The sequence below is a fragment of the Microcaecilia unicolor genome, chromosome 3, assembly GCF_901765095.1.
Source record: "Microcaecilia unicolor chromosome 3, aMicUni1.1, whole genome shotgun sequence".
Lineage (NCBI taxonomy): Eukaryota > Metazoa > Chordata > Amphibia > Gymnophiona > Siphonopidae > Microcaecilia > Microcaecilia unicolor.
Window position 1 is genome coordinate 61028328 of NC_044033.1, and position 20314 is coordinate 61048641.

At 40.4% G+C, this 20314-nt stretch overlaps 1 protein-coding gene and 1 pseudogene across 6 annotated transcripts in view; both read right to left on the reverse strand.

The window, feature by feature from the left end:
• Positions 1-20314, reverse strand: part of DISP1 (dispatched RND transporter family member 1) — a 400222-nt gene that overhangs the window by 95219 nt on the left and 284689 nt on the right. The window lies entirely within an intron of this gene.
• On the reverse strand, positions 12068-12184 carry LOC115467388 (annotated as a pseudogene).

A 20314-nucleotide genomic window follows, 5' to 3' on the forward strand; every position in this document is an offset into this window, starting at 1 on the left:
CAAATCTTTTAAGTGTTTCAGAGATGAGGTCTTCTGATAGTAATTCGAAATCGGTCCAGGTTCTGTCTGCTGGGTATATTCCGTCTTCTGGGTCTGGACAGTCTAGAAGTGTGGCGTATTCAATAGTGCTGGCGGGTATTTTAAGTCGCAGTTGTATAATTTTCTCCTTAAAGTATTTCGCAAGGTTGTCGACATCTGGTGTGTCTTTGCTGTTGTTTGTAACTGGTGAGGTGTCTAGCAATTTATTCACAAGGTAGAAGAGTTTGTGTGTGTCTTTGTAGTTGGGTCATATCATTGTTTTGTAGTGTAGTCTTTTAGTCTATTTTATGGTATATTTGTATTTCCTCCAAAGTAGTTTCCAGGCATTTAGTGTTTGTTCATCTTTCTTTTTGTTCCATGCGCGTTCTAGTTTCCTGACTTGTGTTTTAAGTTTTTTCAGCTCTTCGGTGAACCATGGATTTGATTTTTTCCTATGTGATGCTCTGGTTTGGATTGGGGCGATTCTGTCTAATGTTGTTGTGCAGATATCGTCCCATTCTTGGAGGAATTGGATGGTGTCAGCATTTGTTGACCATTTGTTCTGGTAGATCTGTTGCCAGAATGTTGTGAGGTCTATTTTTCCTCTCGTGGTGTATGTTGTTCATTCATGTTTGTTGATTACGTTTATGTGTGTTTTTCGCCAGTTGAGGGAGACATATGCTGTATGGTGGTCAGACCATAGTGTGGGTGTCCATCTTGTGTCAGTAAGTAGGATATTTGAGTCTGGGTTGAATTTATGTGTAATGATGTCCAGTGTGTGTCCTTTTGTGTGTGTTGGTTGCGTGTTAGGTGTGTGCAGATCCCAGAGTTTTAAGAATTCTTTGCATTCTTGTGTGCCTGTAGAGGTGTCGTCTTCAAGGTGTAGGTTGATGTCTCCTATTATGAGGATGTTTGAGGCAGCAACACATGTGTTCGAGATAAAGTCCATAAGTTGCATTTGGGAGTCTTGCCATTTTCCTGGTGGCCTGTAGAATAGGATTGCGTTGAGGTGTCCTAGGTAGGTTTGGGTGAGTGATTCTTGTCGAGGCAATTTCGAGTTGAGGAGAGGTAGATTCACCCGTGGTTGTGATGGTGAATTCGGGTTTGTAAATTATGGCTATTCCGCCCCCTCTTTTTCCATTTCTTGTCCAGTGGGTGATTTTGTATTCTGGTGGGCATGTCTCTAATATGGTGGAGTCTGTAGGGCTGTGGAACCAGGCTTCTGTGATGAATAGAGGGTCTAAATTATCTGTGGTGATCCAGTCTAGTATATCTACTGAGTTGCTTACTGCTGATCTTGCATTGATGTATCCTAGTTGGATTAAGCGGTGTGGTTCTGTGGAAGTGTTCGATGTGTTTATTTTTATTAGTTGTCTGTTTCTTCGGTGGCAACTTATAAAACTTTGAAAATGAGCCCCTAGGTCTCTTGAGCTTAGAAAAGAGACGGCTAAGGGTGTGTGTGGGGGGGGGGGGGGGGGGGGAGACAGATATCCAATTTCTCCATTAGAGGCAGCAAGCTCTGGAATACTCTACTAAGATCGATTCGTATAGTCAATAACCATCTACGCTTCCGGAAGCTACTTAAAACTCACCTTTTCAAGCAAGCCTACACATATGACTTGACAAATTAAAAATCCATTTGCGATACCGGGATCTGACTACCTGATAGAACTTAAATATGCTTTTTCCTATTGAATTCATCCCTCTTCGAACCATTATTATACATTCTTTCTTATTCACAATACTTTACCCAATTTACACCCTCTTCCGTTCCCTACCTTTTCCACCTTCCTCCCTTATCCTTTTCTCAGTCCACCTCTTTATATACTATATTTAAATGTTTTATCCATTTTGTACTACCCTGTAAGTTTTGTTTTATTGTAAGCCGCATTGAGCCTGCTATCAAGTGGGAAAGCGCGGGCTATAAATGTTACAATACAATACAATATGACTGAGGTCTATAAAATCCTGAGTGGTGTACAATGAGTAGAAGTGAATCGATTTTTCACTGTCTCAAAAAGTAAAAAGACCAGGGGACAGTCAATAAATTTCATGGAAATACTTTAAAACAAATAGGAGGAAATATTTTACCACTCAAAGAATAGTTAAGCTCTGTAATTCACTGTTGGTGGATGTGGTAACAACGGTTAGCGTAACTGAATTTAAAAAAAGGTTTGGACAAGTTCCTGGAGGAAAAGTCCATAGTCTGTTATTGAGGTGGACAAGGAGGAAGCCACTGCTTGCCCCTGGATTGGTAGCATGGAATGTTACTACTAATTGGATTTCTGCCAGGTACTTGTGACCTGGATGGGCTACTGTTGGAAGCAGGATACTGGGCTAGATGGGCCCAGTATAGCTATTCTTATGTTCTCCCATTTCCCTTAATTTTTACAATGCAATGCATCCTATTCGACCTTTGGCTTTGCTAACATTTGAGTTTTCCTCTGTCCATCCCAAGCCCGTATAAATTCTAATTCCAACTTTGGTTCCACCATCAGGTGACGTTTCCATGCATCTACCATGAAACATAACAAGAACAGCTGCCTAACACCAGCTTTCATCTCATGATGATAAAAATTTTGATTTACACCATCTGCTATGAGAATCTTGCACAACCTTCATATGGTATTTATTCATTCTAAAAACTATTTTCTTTCAGCAGACAGCAACCATCACTCATTTCCAAGATTTCAAACTTTTTTATGTTGAATTCTACAGGTTTTGAAGTTTTAGTTTTATTTGCTATACTGCCTATTAGAGGACTAGGTGGTGTATATTAGAGAATGACACGGGGACAAAGCCTGTCCCCGTCCCATCCCTGCAAGCTCTAACTCCATCTGCACAAGCCTCAGTTATTTAGTACAATGCCAGAAATATATAGAGAGATGAATTTACTCCTGTACTGTGCAAAATATAAAGACAGCACATGCCAGAGATGGTGTTAGGGGAGTGTGACTAGGGCAACTGCCCGTGGCCCCTGACCAGACAGAAACTCAAACCTGATGAAAGTGCAGCCTGGTAGTGGGCTTTGGGGTCTCCTCCTAAATTTCCACTATTGCAATTTGACGCTAAACAGGAAGATGAAGTAGATAGGGTTGGACTTGGCAGGAGGAAGGCCACATAGCTGGTCTGTGTGAATCGCTGCCGGCTGGCTGCAGGAAAGTGTAAGTGACTCTAATACCTCCTTGAATGACACCCACAAGGAGGAGAGGATTATTATTTATTTATTTTAACTATGGGAACAAGGCTTTTTACTGTTCCTGTGGGGCAGTATAAAGTTTTGTTCCTGCGGGGCAGTATAAAGTTTTGTTCCTGCATCCGCGGTAATTTTTTTTTTTTTAATAGTGTTTTGCTGTTACCCTCAGTATATCTGCAGTATACTGCAGTCTGTCTCTAGTGTACATCCAAGTATTTAGTGTCTCTATTACCTTCTCCTCTGTGTCTGACTCATGAATATCTCCTCAAGATCTGTACAATTTGATATTAACTGCAAAACACCATGGAAATACGGAGAATATGAGACGACTGCAATACTGTCAATTTTAATTGCTGCTTAAATATTATATTATTATTTTGTTAAACAAAGCACCGGAAAACTGATCAAGTTACTCAAGATACTTAGGCAGTCATAGCCTCTCACAGGGAGCTGTTACTTAGATGGCAGGTTTACAGAAGGAAGAGTTGAAGGGATGAGCAACCAGGTGACTTGGACCTGTCCTCTACTAGGCTATGGTGCTATCAGTCTTCATGCATAACTACTTGGGCTTTTCCCCTCGATCCCCTGAATTCTATAAAATTGTGCGTGAAAATTTGGGTGTGCACCCAATTTGCATGTGCAATTTAATGAACCAATTAGTGCCAATAATTAGATTTAATTACAACATCTACGCCTAAAAGCTTTATGCATGGCCCATGAAAGGGGATGGAAAGGGAATGCAGAGTCATGGATATTTCGGAGTGGATCAGGGGCGTGGTTTTGAATTTTTTTTTAGCACCAATATTTTTGGCGCTATATATAGAATCTAGCCCTATATGTCCATTGCTCCCATGTAGCACAGTCATTACAGTTACTGACCATTGGCTCTTTCTGTAATCTGGCAAGCCGGTACTTTATGAGAGAGTCTGGCTTCTAGGTGTCACTGCTGTGTGATGAAATGCCTCCTCCGGGACTATGAATGTACACAAGTTTAGACACCCCCACGTTTCAGTAAATCCCTAAGTGAAAAGAAGCTGGCACAACCTTTGCATGGTAAAATGTTAAACATGACATTTTTCTGTAATTGCTAATGGCTAATAATATTCTTAATTTTGGGGTTTTATATATCATTATCTTTTTGTGATCTGCTGCAAGGTTATATATCCTATATAATAATTTGCACCTCCAATGTTCCATGTCTGGCTGTCTGGGTTCGTAACATCTCCTGACGTCAGCCAGCCTCCAGCGTTCCATTCCCCATCACTGTCCCACCCTCGCGTCAAGACGTAATGATGTCAGAGGGCAGAACAGTGAGAGGGAAAGGAATGCTGGAGGCGAGCTGACGTCAGGAGGGATGTTATGAACGGAAGCCAGCGCCAGCCAGCCAGCCAGCCAGAGAACGTTCAAGTACAAATCGAGGGGAGGAGAGAATCGCGGGACATCGAGGGGAGGGAGGAAGGGAAGGGGAGGGCAGGGCAGAGGAGAATTGATGGACATGGATGAGATGGGAGGACAGCAGAGGAGAGAATCACGGGACATGGATGGGAAGGCAGGGAAGAGGAGAATTGCTGGACATGGAGGGGAGGGGAGGGAAGAATTGCTGAACATGAAGGAGAGGGCAGGGGAGAAAGAAAAAAAAAAAGCTTACATGACAGCCTTCCTAGGGCCCGTTTCATTGTTGAGGTAACGGGCATGGTTCCACTAGTAGAATATAAATCACACATTAAAGCAATGTACATGTCCATTCCTGCAGGTATTTTAGAAAATACTAGCGGAAAATGACACATCCCAACCTGGAAGTCTCAATTCCAACTTGTACGTTCTTTCTAAAATCTGACTTTAAAACGTTTGCATTTCTGCCATCAAAGGTATTACAAAATAATTTTTGCACCTACCATTATCACTTATTGTCTTATTTTGAATCTTCAAAGAACTGCAAATAAATACAGTAGCAATTCTAAAACGTATTCATAAATTCCTCCTCCTGACCACGCATCATTCTATATTCCCTTAAGATACCAGCTCTAAACATACTTTTCTTACTTTTAGGAATTCTCTCTCACTCTTCCAGCTTAGAAATATTCTTAGGTCTCCATGCATGCACCGTATGTTGAGATCTCACCACAGATTTTCAATATTTAAGTTGGGGACTATGAAGGCCATTCCAAAGCCTTTGTCTTTCTTTTAAGAACTTTATGGTTAATTTTGGGGTTTGTTTCAGATCATTGTCTTGCTGAAATATCCAACCTTTTTTCTTTACTAATATTAGCTTCTAGGAAATGTTGATATTTAGCTGAATTCACTCTCTTTCACCTACACATTGTTTCCTGTGCCATTGGCTGCCGTACAAATCCAAACCACAATAGATCCTTCTTGCTGCTTTATGGTTGGTTTTCTTTTCTTCCATGTTTCAGCCTTTTCTCTCCAAATGTTTCTTGTGAGGTTGTAGCCAAGCAGTTCCATTTTCATTGCTCCAAAACATTTTGGGGTTTATCAAGATTTCATTTACATACTTTTGAAAATATGACCAGTTTTCAGGAAGTTCTAGCAAAATTTTCCCGGATTTTGAAATCTTGCTTTGACTTCAACTGTTCCATATAACTTCTATTTCTTTATAATGTTTCTGAGAGCTGAAACTGTTAGCTGGAAAGATTGGGGGAATTTTTTTTTTATAGCCTTCTCCTATGAGGGAATTATCTTCATTTTCAAAAGCTCCGATAGCTGCTTAGGGATGCCAATGTTTTTTTTGAAAGTAGATGACCTTGGTGATGTTTTATTCATTATGTTGATACAACTTCAAATATGATATAAAACAATTTTTATTTAAATTATGTATGCATATGATGTGATCCCCTGGATCTAGGTGGAATAAACCTTAAACATTATTAAAAACTTAAATGTTGTAATGAACCAACTGGAAGGGTGTCCACACTTTTACACATGCAATATACACTTAATTTCTTTTCAATCTGCTAAAATCAGAAAATGGATACTAATTTTACATTAAAAATGGAAGATTTGTGTTTAGCTTTGTACTATGTAAAGGTTGTGTCAGTTTCTGTTTATTTAAAGACTGCCTGTAAAGTACAATCTGACCTGGGGTGCCCAAACCTTTGCACACAATTGTAGTCATACTATGGGTAATCGTCGAGGATTGACAGGATTCTATTAGAACATTTGGTTGCTGGACTAGTTCATGCTATGACTTGTATATATGCAAGAACAACATTTGGTGTATATAAAAGGTATACTAATTAATATAAATATTTATCTATCATATCAAATCAGATGTATTAACAGGTGCCACCCAGCTTTCAATGTTAATTCATCTTGAGCACTGACAATTACTTACTGCTTCAGTACTATTAAGAGATGCTAACCTATTCTAGGGTCAAATGACTAGTAAATCATACAAAAAAGAAAGAAACAAAAATAAGAAACTGTATCTAAAGGCTAATCATCTTCTCTCTTCCTCGTGGGCTACAGTCTAAATGATTAGCACTGCTTAAGGCCCATTATTTATTAACCATGTAACATAGTAACATAGTAGATGACGGCAGAAAAAGACCTGCATGGTCCATCCAGTCTGCCCAACAAGATAAACTCATATGTGCTACTTTTTGTGTGTACCCTACCTTGATTTGTACCTGTCCTTTTCAGGGCACAGACTGTGTAAGTCTGCCCAGCACTATCCCCGCCTCCCAACCACCAGCCCCGCTTACACCACTGGTTCTGGCATAGACCATATAAGTCTGCCCAGCACTATCCCCGCCTCCCAACCACCAGTCCCGCTTCCCACCGCCGGCTCTGGCACAGACTGTATAAGTCTGCCCAGCACTATCCCCACCTCCGGCTCTGCCACCCAATCTCGGCGAAGCTCCTTAGGTATATGTATATGTAGGTATATGGATCACCACCTCTTATGTTTGGAAGTCAGCAACGTTGAACAGATTTCCTTATCTGGATCCTCCAGGTACCTGAGCAGAGGTACCTGAACAGGCCTCTGTCAAAGACAGGATGTTGGGCTCAATGACCAAGAATTGCATTTCTTCTGTAGTAAACAACAGACTCCTGTTTACCACAGGGAGCATTACGGTGGAAGGATGGTTTAATTATCTCATGAAAGATTACTGTAACATGAGGTCAAGAAGAAAGACTTCATGACATAGAGTAATTTATTTAATGGGATTCTTTAGTGCTAAGAATTGAATAATTACTTTTCATTTTCATGTCACATTGGCTCAGTTTACCCAGTAGTCTGTTTTCTTACAAAGCTCAAAAATTATGAGACAAACAAGGAAAAAGAGGCCGTGGTCCATGTCCACACATCAACACTAGCCAGAAGCAAACATCTAAGACCAGAACCTCTTTATTCTCCTTGAGATGACGTGGGAAGGAGAAAGTAGCTTTGTTTTTCTTGGTCACTCTGGAGTAGTCAAGATTAGCAGAACCATACTTTGACTAATCCACTGAGCAAACATGATGTCAGGATCATTGTGGGAAATATTAATGTGAAACAACAGCTTTGCTTTAAAGACATTCCAAAATTCTGAAGCAATGAAATTCTAAAAATACAATCCAGAAATTATTTGGCTTCAATAATGCTCTCTTAAAGCAGCAATACAGCAGTACAGATTAGTTGTGCATAGTGCTGGCAATGCTAACTAGAACAGGTGTACAGTCTACTGAATATAATTGCTAGCTGATAAACTAGTAGAGGCAACAGTGAACAAAACCGACTAGCTGAGATGAACGCCTCATTAAAGCATCCTAAGGATTATTTGCCACGTAGACTTATCTTCTGTAGTAAAGCAACTGTGGAATATGATGCTTATACTTGTATGAGCATTACTAAGAGAGTGTGTACGTACACCAGCTGATTTTTCCCCAAATTTCATTTGAAAGTTCCCCTTTTTTCTCCCTTAAGTTTCATTTCTACAGTGCATTATTTCCCAAACAATGCAGGCTAAAATCCAAAAAAAAGCTTGAATAATTTTTCAGCCTCTCTCACTGCATCCTTTATTTTTACTTCAAAACAAATGCGGATCCTTAAACATCATTACATCCCGCCTAAATACAAAATTGCATTTCTTAACACTTAATGAAGACCAGTAAAGCAATCAGAGTGATGACTGCCTAACTTACTAGTGCAATGAATGTTCCCTTATTACACCCATCAAAACAATCAGAAAAATTAAAGGGTCAGATTAAGAGACTGAATTTTACTGTTAACAATAACAGTAAAAATGTTCTAAGATGCTGTCAATCATCTACCTTAAGCAATTTTAAAATAGAATTGGGTGCAAAGCAAACACCTGTGCAGAGAACGCTGTACATGTTAACAGAACATCATGCAATGAGACTCCTTGTGCAATATTTATTCAGGCCTATACAGAATTCAAACATTCAAAAATAATGCAGAAAAATGTACCCTCTGGAAATTCTCAGGCTAGAGATTCCCACAGTAAATAGAAATCTTCAACTAGAAAACATTTTGGATTTAAAATCTCCATTACTTTCTCAAGGAACACAACAGTGCCAGGGTCCAGAGTATTTTAGTCACCAATTAAACTATAATGTAACATACTTAATGGCCACAGCAATGAGAGGAAATGCCGGTCAGTTATTAGAAAAGCAAAAGGAAGATTACAATAAAGATGCCTCTTGGGACGCTTATAAATTCCTGTAAGAACTGCAAAGACACTGACACGTCAAACAGATGTTCCCCAGCCCCTGGCTATAGCTAACTATGGTCAGCGAGAGCTGCATTAAACTACTTCTGTTACCTTTAAATAACTGCTCAATTTTGCACCTGGGAGCGTCAGATAAAACACCACCCACAAAAGCAGTGCTTATGTGCATTTTAAGAAGTTCACTAGCGCCTCTTAAAGGTTACATAGTACGGAGAGATCTTTCCCAGTTGGTGTTACATCTAGTAACCTTTTGACTAACTCATATGGAACCTAAGTGAACTTCTGAGAACACCATGAAATGCCTGCTAAATCAGTGATGGATTCACCTCAGTCTACTGAACACAGCTTGAGTACTTTTGTGGGGGAACTCCCCCCCCCCCCCCCCGAATTCAACCTAAAGGGATGACAATGGAGGTCTTCATCCATACATGGGCAACTTAGAGCAGTTTCAAATTTGAAGCTGTAGTTTTCAAGAATTGGTACAGTATAAAATTTCTGTATCATCACTTCTTTACAAAACACCTCAAGCCCCCCCCCCCAAGACAATGGGAAGCCCTGTCCAGCATGTATCTGCATCCTAGCAGGCCCCCCATACTCCCAACCTAAGACCCGACCCCGACGAGAGCCCCCTCCCCCAGCCCCCTAAGACAATGACCTCCAGTTCTCCTGACTCTCCCCCCAACACAAGGGCATGGGATCTCCAGCCCCCCTAACCTCCCCACATGCCAAAAAACTTCCCTGGTGGCCCAGTGGGCCGCAAACCCAACCCCTCCAACCTGGTGGTCTAGCAGCCCCCTCCCTGATGGAGGAGGGAATATCACACTCCTTCCACTTCCAGTGCAGCCTTCAAAATGGCAGCACCCTGCCCAGCGCATCCTGGGATGCATTTGACAGGTCTGGGCTTTTGACAGGCCGGACCTGTCGAACAAGTGTGGAAGGATTGTGCTTAAGTGCATGCTCAGGAACAATCCTCCTGCACTTTTACCCCTATGATCAGAGCTAACAGCATGCCTAAATTTGCATGCTATTAGCTCTGATCATAGGGGCATTATAGCCTCAAGCTGTTCCGGCGCTATTTTTAGAGCACTGTTTGGAACGGCGTGGGGCTTCTGATCATCTGGGTGTGAGCGTACGTGTCTGTGGATGCCCAAAGATTTGCTGCTGTGCGACAGTGGCTTGCTGCTCTGCTGTCTTACCACCTGTGCTAGAGCTGGACCTGCTGCTCCCTCTCCTCCTGAAATTTTTTGCCCTAGACAGATGTCTAATCTCTAATCTGACTAATGGACCGGCCGACCCAAGATAGCAGCGTGGTGGTCAGCAGTCAATACATATATTCAGCACCACTAGCTATACATATAGTGACACGGAATATACAAATTAAAAAACAATGTAGCTGGCATCTAAGTTACAACACTGACCACTGCCGCTGAATATTACCTACTATTCTGGGGTGATTTGTCCTTTTCTGGAAATGAAGTGTGAAACTGAAGACACAGTCCAGTTCATTAACAGTTATCCATAACTGTGAATCCCTCCCCCCTCAGAACCCAAAACATGCAACTATATATCCTTCGGGAGCTGTGCCATAGAGAACATACATCTGAACCAGGGACGAGATTGGCACCCAAAGACTGTAACCTCCTAAAAATCCTAGAGTTCACAGGGCCGGAGTCGCATCAGTTCTAAAATGTGCAATTCTGTAGCCTCCAGCACTATGGAGAGGACATAACACCATGTTTGGCTGTCCTAACTCAACATATTCAAAATAATAATATTAACATGTTTGTTCTTTGCACAATAACAGTGATGCTTTTCTCACCCGTCGCCTTTGTATATTTTTAACCATATGTAATTTTTGTCCCTTTTTTTGTTGTTGTGGAGGAGTGACCTAGTAGTTAGAGCACCGGTCTTGCAATCCAGAGGTGGCTGGTTGAAATCCCACTGCTGCTCCTTGTGATCTTGGGCAAGTCACCTTCCATTGCCTCAGGTACAAAATTAGATTGTGAGCCCTTCTGGGACAGAGAAATATCCAATGTATCTGGAATGTAACTCACCTTGAGCTACTACTGAAAAAGGTGTGAGCAAAATCCAAATAAATAATAAATAAAATGTCCACTTATTCTCCTGCTGACTGCTGTAATAATGGTGGGAACAAGCAGATTACTTTGACTGAAAACATTAGGCACTGCTGAGCTCCATCATCAGCATGTCTCCCCAAAGCTGCAATTGCAGAGCAGACAAGCCAAGTCTGGCTTCTGATTCATCTTTCATACATCATGCTCAAAAGTGTTTATATTTTTGTCAACTTTTACAGAGGATAACAGACTAGCTTTAACTACTGCTACTACAATTTTTTCCTTGGAGAAAGTACACAGTCAGCAAAGTGCCAGTCATTCCTGCACTGGGAACATGCAAAGACACGGGAAGATCCTTTAAACTTTTCACCTTTTGTGTCACTTGAAAATTAATCATTTTAGAGCCTGAGGAGTGTGCTAACATTAGGGGTCAACGATGTTTTCATTACCAATATATCCTATCAGTGTTTATTATATAAACTGTTAATTAAGACTCTCACCTACCCAGTCCACATGGAACATTTTACGTCAAATAAAACTTGTAATTCAAAAAAAACAAAATAGACTATAAATAGATTTGATTGCATCACTTCTGAAAACAATCTACCATGGTTCCATGACTTGTATATTATTCATTTGCATTTTTACCATGCTTTTATACAGTTATTATTATTAAGGGAAGATATACAGCCTAAGTTCTTATTGACAGGTTCCTAGCCTGTAGGCTGTTCCAAGAGTGTGGGAGATTAAAAATAATTTTGGGCCTCTCACAGTTCAAAGCCAGCTAAAAGCTAGTCTGTCAGTAGTAAGATGTAGCATAGAGAATGATGCGAGGACAGGGTCAGGTCAGAGCCCACGTGGACAGGGCAGGGACAGATCCCGCAAGGACAGGGCAAGGATGGGTTGTCCCATGTCATTTTCTACTGTGAAGCCTGTTAATGAACTGGACTATTGTTTATGTTTGAGTGATGCGGATGATATTTTTGATTTTTTAGAAAAACAAGCAAACATGCTGGTCACAGCTAGCAAAATTTGCATGGGGGATCCTGTACATTCTGCTACCAGCACATCATTTAAAAGTGAAAAGCCTACAGCACCTGGTATTCCCACGTGGTCTCCCATCCAAGTACTAACCAGGCCTGACCCTGCTTAGCTTCCAAGATCAGACAGTGGGGTGCACTCAGGGTGATGTGGCCATAGGAAGACATTTTCTATTGCAGGAAGGACTGTGGAAGACAGGCCAGCTAGACTGAATCCTGAGATTGTCGATGACTTATTCATCCATAGATTAAAAAATCGTTAACAGTGCTTCATAGGGCATATTTCTCCCTTGCTGTGGTATACAGAATGGGTTGTATTTTGTATTCCTGGACATTTTAACAGAGTTGGATTAAGATTCCTTGGGGTAGTAGAAGTCAGCTATTATTGGGGTTAGAAGGGTGGTGATGGGGGGTTATTAAAGTTGCTCGTTATTATCGTTTTCTATTTGCCATTTTTAAACAGTTGCACAGCATATTGTTCCTTTTTATATTTTAATAAAAAGATTTAAATATAAAATCATACTTGTTTGAGGTTCCTGTAGATGAGGACAGAGACCACAGGGAGGGGGCGGGATGGGGATGGAGACAGAGCCTGCAGCGATGGGATGGGAATGGAGACAGAACCTGCAGGGATGGGGGCAAACTTTGTCCCCATGCCATTCTCTAGCAGACACATTTGGAAATAATCAATCCAGATCAGTGGTACTCAACCTTTTTTCCTGTTGTGACACACCTGACAGACACTGTTCACATGTGTGACACACTGAATGCTACAATTCATAGCTGATCAAACATTTTAACCTCTCCCCCGTTATATCATTTCATTGCTGCTAGCGATAATACAAGGGAAATACAGAAGCAATGAGGAGGAAAGGGAGTGGTAGACTAGAGACCTGCAAAAACTCCATTTGGGGCTGGTGTCAGAAGGACTAATTATGAGGGTTTCAAGCACTTTATTTCTAGGTTATCAACTCTCTCCAATCTACTGTGCACATGGATGTTAAGGAAAGCACAAGTCTGGTGTAACACTAATGTGTCCTGACACACTGGATGAGAACCACTGATCCAGATGAAAGTACAGATAACCAATGTGCCACTCCATTTTCTTTAAAAAAAAAATCATCCCTAGGTCAAGTTGAGGATGAGGTTCCAAACATGGGCCAAGACAGCCTTTAAAATGCCATGAATGGCTGTTTCCTAGAAACGTTCTGAAGGCCAAAAACCTAATCAAGTTCCTTGACGGGTGAGGTTATTGGCCTTGGCATGAAGCTCATTCTCTTAGGTATCTCAGCTTTCCTTATGCTAAGAAAGTTTTAGCCTGCTAGCCAGAGAACTGGTATTCTTCTCTGAGCAATTCCTGGTTCAAATCCCACCAGTTGCCAGTCCTGACACCCTAACTCCTGCACACCTGAAACCCAGCAACTGTGCATACAAAAAACAGTCTATGCATATCTAGGAATTAACTGGGTCAAATGTTGGGGACTCAGGGAGGTTTCAATAAAAGTTCCAGGTTTCCAGAAACACATAAATTTCTGTGAACTCGTCCTTCCCCTCCTGTTCTTAGCAAGCTACCTGGGAGATGGAGAAACAAAAGAAGGCATGAGCCTGGACTTGAGAGAACACATCTTCTCCATCCCTTCTCCCTCACCTCCTGGTTCCCTGCATGGTAGGGAGAGTTGAAAGGCTGCATTAAGGAGAAGAGTGGCTCTTCCCTGATCTGTATGCTCTAGCTTCAGTCTCTTTCTTTCAACCCTTTGCTGCTAGTTTCTTAAGTACTGCCTCAGTGAGGTAGGGATGAAACTGGAAACAGAGGTCTGTTCTCTGCTGAATGGGAATGGTTGCTGTAACCTTGTGCGTCTATGCTTACAGAGGTTATGGGGGGGGGGGGGGGGGGGAAGAGCTGGGGTCAGAGAAGAGGGAAATGCCAAAATCAAGTTTGAGGACAGGGGAAGAGAGAGAATGTGCGGGGGAGGGAGAAGACAAAATTGAAGAAGTACTGCTCTCTGTTCTTGTTAATCCAAAACAAACCTTATCGAAACCATAGCAAAACAGTTCTCAGGTATGGTCAAGTGATGGCTTCTTGCTGAGCATGCCTGCAGGAGGTAAAAGGGTAAAAGTGGTGGCAATGCATATAGAGAAGCAGGAAGGTGAAACAGGAGAAACAGAGAGGATGAAGCAAGGGAGAGGGGCAAAGATCAATGTTTCCTATATGATGCGTGACCACTTTCCCCTACCACTTCTGCTCCAGTCAACCCATAACTTCAAGGGGGGGTGGTGCTCATCTGTATTTACTGGATACCCAGTTTACAATCTACCTACTTCCCATTTGATTCTGTACTTATCACTACCATCTAGCAGGAGCTGAACACTTGATGAGCTATATTGGCATAGCTGACATCTGTTTACAGTTTTAAAGAGTTAATGAAGCTAAAAATGAGCAGCCAAAGCCCCTTTCCTTCAGTTCACAGACCTTCAAATTACATTTAATTACATTGTTCTGCATATTAAATTGAGCTTTCACTACAAACAAAACTTATAATATGATGCTTCTGCTTAGGTCTTGAGGTTTATTTTAATTTCTTCAATGGGACAGCAACAAAAAACTCTGCCAATTCCATTAAGATAATTGGTCCATTGTGCTGAGATGCAGTAAAGTCTCTCTGTTATTTCATATTATATATCTAAACTACTGGGAGTAAATAGCAGTCATTCCCATTTTATCTACCCTGCCTATGACCATGTAGACATTCAGAAATCACGAGTAGATAATCTTTTAGAAAACATAAGTGCCAGTCAAAAGTTTAAAAAAAGCCAGGGGACAGAAAATACTTTCCGCTCAATATTCAGGCATAGTGATCAGTGTGATTTAAATGTCGGTTGCTCCAGGTTTTTAATATCCAGATATTCAGCGCCAGAATCTGAATAATTGGCCAGCACTGAATACCTAGGTATAATGGTGAATACAGTCGCTATCAAGTTAGTAGTGATATTCAGTTCACAAACCAGCCAGCTAAATGATTAAAGTTGGGACAACCTTTCTGTTGTCTTAGGGGCCCCCTTTTACTAAGCTACAGCAAAAAAAAAAGTGGCCTTAGTGCGCCCTTGCATGGGTTTTCCCCGAACGCCAAGGCAATTTTGCTACAGCCATAAAATGTTTGATTTTCCATTTTTTATATTAATGGCCATGCGCTAATGTTGCCATTAGTGCATGGTCATCAATATAAAATTACCGTGTCAGCACTTACCGATAGCCACTTTGTAGGTGGTAATCCTGTGCTAACCAGTTAGAATGCAATAATGTAGCTGTGCTCATTAGTGTGGAACACCCCCATGACAAACTGCATCCCAAAAAGAATAGAAAACCTTTTGTGCATGTGGATTAGTATGTGCTATAATGGCACTTACCACAGGATGCCTGAGCATATCCCGTTGGGTATCTTATTTTAAGCTGCGTTAGCTTAGTAAAAAGGCCCCTTAACTGGTTAGCTATCCAGATATTGAACTGAATATCGTAACATACCATCCAAAGAGTGCCATGTGCTCTGAATCTAGGCACCTATTTGAGGTCCAAAGTTGGGATGATACGCCGCTCATCCACCGGAGGAAATGGTCTTCTTCTATAGTTACTGGTCCAGAAGACTGGAATCCTCTCCCTCAGGACCTGAGAGACCAAATATTGCTTTCTTTTTTTATTTTTAGAAGACACTATTATTTCTTCAAGCATATGGAGATCAGCACTAATTTGGGGTTTCTCTTTTTTTATCTTATTCTTTCTACATTCTTTCTTACTTTCATTGCAGTTGTAAACCATTTTGAATTGAATTTTTCCCCATAATAGTATAAAAGTTTTTTATAAATAAAACTACTGTTAAATGGATAACTAACCTCCAGTTCCATCCTTGCTCTGCCCCATACAGATTCTGTCAGCATATTTAGTGCCACTATCTCCTGGATTCTATACAGGTCATCTAAATTTGGTGGAATCCAGACGTGGACATAAACTAATAAGGGCCCTGTTTACTAAGCCACGCTAGAGGCACATTAGTGCGTGCTAACCATGTAGATGCTGAAAGCTTCTCCTATAATATTCCTATGGGCATCTACACAGTTAGTGCGTGCTAGTTTTAACATGCGCTAAAAACACTAGCACACCTTAGTAAACAGGGCCCTTAATCAATTGGGTGCTAACCAATTATTGACACTACTTAGAGTTAACTGGCACTAATTTAGATTTCAAATAGCAAAAGAAGAAGTACCAGAAGCCTTCAAAAAAGGAACAAAAATCTTTAATCATATGCGTTGGTTAACAGTCTTTGGGTAGACCCGACACGGTCCGTGATTCGGTGCTAAGCGCCTGCATCAGGGGTCACGAAGTATAGCAGAAAACATACGGCAGTATTATAAAACTCAATGCAATTGTTAGACTTCGCTGACTCCATGATTGAAGGAGCGTTTTTTTTTTTTCACTAAAGTAAATTTCTACCTGATTTTATGCTAAGGGACAACACGGTGTTGCTGCATATTGCTTCTAACAACTGCATTGAGTTTTACAATACTGCCGCATGTTTTCTGCTATACTTCGTGATCCCTGACGCAGGCGCTTAGCGCCAAAACATGGACCGTGTCGGGTCCACCCAAAGACTGTTAACCAATGCATATGATTAAAGGTTTTTGTTCCTTTTTTGAAGGCTTCTGGTACTTTTTCTTTTGCTATTTGGACTTTTGTTTGTACTTTGCTCCCTCTCTCTGCTATAACTAATTTAGATTTCCACACACGTTTGCTTATGTGCTATTCTATAAATACAGTGCACCAAAAGTATCGCGCGCAACCCAAAAGGGACATGGGCGGGTCAGGGGCGGAATTTGAATACAGGAGTTACGTGCCAAACTTGTGCACCAGGATTTACACCAAGTTTAACCTGGCGTAAATTGGGAGAGGGAATCCGCTCTAAGTGCTATCCTATAAAGGGCTCTCAGCCTGGAACACCCTTTACAGAATAGATCCTAGGGTGATTTTTTCCTGGTGCCTAAATATGAATGCCATTTAATGAATCTGGCCCTATCTGGATAATGCCTATGAATATCTGGGTACAGCGTCACCGGTGGCTGATCCAGATAAATGCCACTGAATATTAACATGGTTATATCTAACTTTTTTTTCAATAGTTTAAATGCTGGTAATTTATATTAATGACCATGCGCTAATGGTAACATTAGCGCATGGCCATTAATATAAAAAATGGAAAATCGAACATTTTATGCTGTGGCAAAAATTGCCTTAGCACGCGGGAAACCCATGCAAGGGTGCACCAAGGCCACTTTTTTTTTTGCTGTAGTTTAGTAAAAGGGGCCCCTAAGACAGCACAAAAGTTGTCCTAACTTTAATCATTTAGCTGGCTGCTTTGTGAACTGAGTATCTCTGCTAACTTGATAGCGGCTGTATTCACTACTATATCCAGGAATTTAAACTATTGAAAACTTTTTTTTTTAATTCTCTCTTTTGCCTTCCATCCTCTCTTTATCCCTCCAGCTTCTCTCTCTCTCACATCTCTGGGTCTTGCCACTCTGGTTATAATTGCTCGTTCTGGATCTAGCTCCAGTTCACTAGGCAGTAAATTCTAGGTACCTGGGTAACCTGGTGCCCTTTTTTTTTTTTAATCAGCAGCCCTCAGAAACACATAGCATGTAGTGTGCAGGACAGGAAACTATTGATGCCTCTTGGAATCTGGAATAATCGTAAGTACAAATAAGCTTAATAAATAGTTTTTTAAAAGCTATCATCATGCCACAAGTCAATTCCCTTCCCCCCTTTTCCTCTGTAAGTTGGTAACTGAAGGATGCTGATGATTAAGTCCTCCAGTTTGAGGAGGTTAAAGGTCACACCTGTTATTGTTACATTTTTTTGCTTTAAAAAAGCGTGCATAAAAAATTGGTGTACAAAAGGAATTCCAACTGTGTAACCAATATCTTGCAGCTGTTATTATGATGACTTCATTATAACGGTCAATAAGGAATGCTATCCCCTGAAAACAGCTAGTGAAAATTCTTTAGTTATGCTCTTGGATAAAGAAATGCATAGCAAAAATGATCTTTTCTGCTCAGTCAGTCAATCAAAAAGTTGTCACTCCTCGCTTTTAAAGCATCTTATATGCCTGTTAAGTGTATTTGCATTACCTCAATGCTTAACTTTGAAGGTCTGATACCGGAAAAAAAAATACCAATCAATTTTCTTGTAAATTGAGCTATAATTTTGGTATTCATTTTCTCAGCTGCACAGACATTCTTCACATCATTAGACTTGGCATATGGAACTCCAGATTTCTCAAACACCAAATCATCTGCACTAGCCGGATTAAAAATTAGATGAATTTAAAGCTCTGGAAGGCCGACACAATTCTGCTGCTCCTTATTAAGATTCTGCCTATTTTAGATTGAAAGTATTGCTAATGCATCTTTATTTCCTTGGTTTTAATTACAGTATTTCAACTGTTGCACTAGATTTGCTGTGCACTACATGCTTGGATATATAGATCCAGTAAAACTCACGGTCGCCTGCTTCTATGGCTGATATACCAAAAAACAACAAGGCAAACGATCTGCAAAATCCAATATGGAAAAAGAAGCCAGCAGATCAATATAACATCAGAAAGATTTTATTGAAGATACCGCATGTAAACAAATTGCCCGACACAGGCCGTGTTTCGCCCACCAAGGGCTGCATCAGGGGCTACAATAAACAGACTGAATTATAATAAATAAAACATCAAATTTAAAATATAAAAACAACATACTTAAAATATAAAAACAACATACCACCATAGTTTTCTTCATATATTCATGAACAAATAAATAATGTATAACTTCATATATACCTTATACATTATCTATTTGTTCATGAATATATGAGAAACTATGGTGGTATGTTGTTTTTATATTTTAAGTATGTTGTTTTTATATTTTAAATTTGATGTTTTATTTATTATAATTCAATCTGTCTGTTTATTGTAGCCCCTGACGCAACCCTTGGTGGGCGAAACAAGGCCTGTGTCGGGCAATTTGTTTACATGCGGTATCTTCAATAAAATCTTTCTGATGTTATATTGATCTGCTGGCTTCTTTTTCCATTTTCTCTATGGCTGATATATCCTGGAAACAATAGATAGCACCAGGACCCAAAGAACTCCAAAATAGAAATGCCAAAGTTTATTAATAACAAATGTGCCCGATGTGACCATGTTTCGCCTAATAAGACTGCATCAGGGGTCAGTAGATGTTTAACACACAGGAAAAGGTTGACAAAAGTCTTACAACAAAAAGGAATAAACTCTATGTATGTCTCTCTCACACAACTGATCTTCAGTGGAAGAGGTTTTCTGCCCCCATTCTGCGAGGGAAACATTCATAGAATGGTTGGTTTATTCTTTTTTGTTGGCCAACTTTTGTCATGCTGTTCTTGTGCGTTATGTCTACTGATCCGTAATGCAGCCTTATTAGGAGAAATGTGGCCACATCAGGAATATTTTCATGAATAAACTTTGGATCTTCTATTTTGAACTACTTTGTTTCCTGGTCTATCTGTTGCTTTCAGTGTTGGTAGGTTAGTACTTGCCTCCTTGTGTGTTTGGCTGATATATCCTAACTGTCCTTAGAAAAATATATGTTAAGCTAATCTAAACTGGACTGGGAACATTCTAAGAAGAATGAGCATGCCCTTTTGAAATAAGATGAATAGTATTGACAGGAACCAGCTTCAAAGATGCTACTACATTGAACTTCTGCCTCACATTCCTTTATGCAGGGCTTTTCAGAGAATCACAGCGCCAATGCAATTTAGGAGATGCCTGGAACTCATTAAAAACAGATATAGAAGCATTTGAAACAGATTTTTAACTGTAGAAGTGTGCAAACTTGTTTATAATTAAGGAAACATCCACCAGCCAAATTAATGTTATGTTCAGTTAAAAAGGAACATTAAACAACTGTTTTTTTTCCAAATGGAGGCCCCTTTTCTGTGTGAGGCCCTGGCCAAATGGCCCTGTTGGCAATCAGACTTACTTAATAACTGCTGAAAGCTTCTCCAAGATACACTTAGAAATACAAAGCTGCTAATTGCTATCTTAAAATCTTTCTCAAGCAAGAATATTAAAAAGTTTACCCAAAGTATGTTTCATTTCTTCCTTAACTGAGAAGCTCCCTTATCAACATCTATTCTTGCTAAAAATAAAGCATCACAGAACTGCTGCAGTCATAGGCACCGACTCCGTGGGTGCCGTGGGTGCTCAAGCACCCCCA